This window comes from Empidonax traillii, unplaced genomic scaffold, assembly GCF_003031625.1.
Source record: "Empidonax traillii isolate 1590-97213 ecotype Southwest subspecies unplaced genomic scaffold, ASM303162v1 scaffold4731:size9274, whole genome shotgun sequence".
NCBI classification, from domain to species: Eukaryota; Metazoa; Chordata; class Aves; order Passeriformes; family Tyrannidae; genus Empidonax; species Empidonax traillii.
Window position 1 is genome coordinate 1 of NW_020959924.1, and position 2,747 is coordinate 2,747.

The 2,747-nt window shown below is 52.5% G+C and overlaps 1 long non-coding RNA gene across 1 annotated transcript; it reads left to right on the forward strand.

The window, feature by feature from the left end:
• The first annotated feature begins 1,391 nt into the window (after positions 1-1,391).
• On the forward strand, positions 1,392-2,566 carry LOC114072979. Its single transcript, XR_003574259.1, has 2 exons — positions 1,392-1,529; positions 2,498-2,566. It is a non-coding gene; the product is annotated as an uncharacterized LOC114072979 (long non-coding RNA).
• Positions 2,567-2,747: the final 181 nt, after the last annotated feature.

Below are 2,747 nucleotides of genomic sequence, written 5' to 3' on the forward strand. Positions count from 1 at the left end.
TGCACGGCCCAGCGATTCCCTTTGTCCCGAGCTGTCCCGGGAACAATCGGGGCCGTTCCGGCCGCTGCTCCAAGGTTGGGGAGTTCAGAACCCTCGTGGGGTTGAGGAAATTGGGGAATTATTGGCCTGGTCCAGTTCCAGCTCCCCGGGAGCTTCGGGAATGGCCGGACCTGCCCCCGGAGCTCAGCACCTTCCTCTCTGTTGATATCCCTGCTAATTAATATCCCTGCTAATTAATATCCCTGCTAATTAATATCCCTCTCCATTAATATTCCCTCTAATTAATATCCCTCTCCATTAATACCCCTCTCCATTAATATTCCCTCCAATTAATACTCCTCTCCAATTAATACTCCTCTCCAATTAATACCCTTCTCCATTAATATCCCTGCTAATTAATATCTCTGCTAATTAATACCCCTCTCCATTAATACCCCTCTCCATTAATATCCCTCTCCATTAATATCCCTCTCCATTAATACCCCTCTCCATTAATATCCCTCTCCATTAATATCCCTCTCCATTAATATCCCTCTCCATTAATATCCCTCTCCATTAATACTCCCTCCAATTAATACTCCTCTCCAATTAATAGTCCTCTCCAATTAATACCTCTCTCCATTAATACTCCTCTCCATTAATATCTCTCTAATTAATATTCCTCTCCATTAATATTCCTCTCCATTAATATTCCTCTCCATTAATATCCCTCTCCATTAATATCCCTCTCCATTAATATCCCTCTCCATTAATATCCCTCTCCATTAATATTCCCTCCAATTAATACTCCTCTCCATTAATACCCTTCTCCATTAATATCCCTGCTAATTAATATCTCTCTAATTAATATTCCTCTCCATTAATACTCCTCTAATTAACACCCCTCTCCATTAATACCCCCTCTAATTAATACTCCTCTAATTAACACCCCTCTCCATTTACATCCCTTCCTCTCCCACCACCCCTGACACTCATTAGCACTTAATTAACACCCTTAACCCCCCCCTCCTGGAAGCAGGGAGGAGGGCTTGGAATGTGGCCCTGACCTTCACAAGGGGCCTCATTCCCGGGGATTTCTCGCTCCAAAAACTCCCCTTGGAAGCTCTTCCCGAGCTCCTGTTTATCCCTGACGGGCATCCAAAGCGGGATTTGAAGGAAAAGGGGGGATTTCCCGAGCAGGGGAGGGGCTGGTTTAACCCTGCAGCTCCTGAAATCCGGGATTTCCCACCTCCAGGGTGGGGGATCCCGAAGGAGAAACCTTGGAAAAATTCCATCAGACATCACTGAGCTCCCTCCCCCCCGGGGTTAATTAGTGAGGAGGGTGAGACGAGCAACTCATGATCCCCCCTGGCCGAGCTCCAGGAGGAAAACAATGTGCATTTCTGGGATTCGGGAATTTTTCACCCCAAAAAGGGGCCCGTTCTGGTGGCTTTTCAGGGGATCAGGTTTTGGGGATAACAGTTTGGGATTTTTTTCCTGGCAGGAGCTACTCCTCCCTGATGAAGGCTGAGAACATGTCCTCCAACCAGGTGAGTGGGAGCTGCTGATCCCACACCATGCCCGGCACGGGGATGGAATTCCAGCCTGGCACGGCCCGCGATCCCGCAGGGAATGCCTTTGGCTCTGGGAGCGGCCTGGGGACCGGTGGGGCTGAGGAAACAGGGATACAGTGATCCCTGGGTGAGGATGGACTGGATGCTCCATCCCTGGAAGTGTTGGATGGGGTTTGGAGCAACCTGGGATAGCGGGAGGTGTCCCTGCCCAGGGAATGGGATGGGATTTAATGCCCCTTCCAACCCATCCCATTCCATGGTTCCATTATGAAAGACACTCAGGATCCACTCAGAGGGGTTTTTATGGAATGTGGGGCTGGAAAAGGCGGGAAAGGGGAAGGGAGCCCCTTCCCTGAGTGCCGAGATTCCCAGGGAACCCCCCCTTGTTCCCGGAACCCCTTCCCAGAGAGGAGTTGGGCTGGGGATGGATCCAATGTCAGGCTCTGGCTCCAGGCTGGGAGAGCTGGGAATGGCCAGGCTGGAGAAGGGAAGGATCCAGGGAGAGCTTGGAGCCCCTTCCAGAGCCTGCAGGGGCTCCAGGAGAGCTGCAGAGGGATTTGGGATCAGGGCCTGCAATGCCTGGAAGGACACAGGGAATGGCTTCCCACTGGGAAAGGGGAGATTGGGAAGGGATTCCCGGCTGGGCTGGGCTGGGCTGGAATTCCCAGGGAAGCTGTGGCTGCCCCTGGATGATCCCTGCAGTGTCCAGGGATTCCCTAGAAACCCTGGGAGCGTGGGAGGTATCCCTGCCAAGGGAATGGGATGAGCTTTGCTGTCCCCCCAACCTGAACCCTTCCCCACCCCCTCTGCTCTCATCCCTGGGGTGAAATCCAAGGAACTGGAACAAACGGGAATTCTGCAATAATCCAGCCCCCATTTCCCACTTTCAGCATTCCTTATGATCCCCATTTTTCCCGTTTTTTCCCTCCCCCCTCCCCTCCAAGGATGGCAACGACTCCGACGACTTCATGTGAGCGGAGCCCCCCTCGGCCCCGATGCTGAAATGCCAAAAATCCACCCCAAAACCACGGATTGGGAGCCCATTCCCGGCCTGCTCCGGGCCAGCCCACCCCCTGGAAGGAGCAGCCGGATCCCTGGGATGGCTTCCAGCCCCGTGCTTTTCCCAAAGACAATGGTATTTATTTTGGGGAAGGGATTTGGGGCCCGGCAAACAAAGCTGGGCCGTGGCCTCAC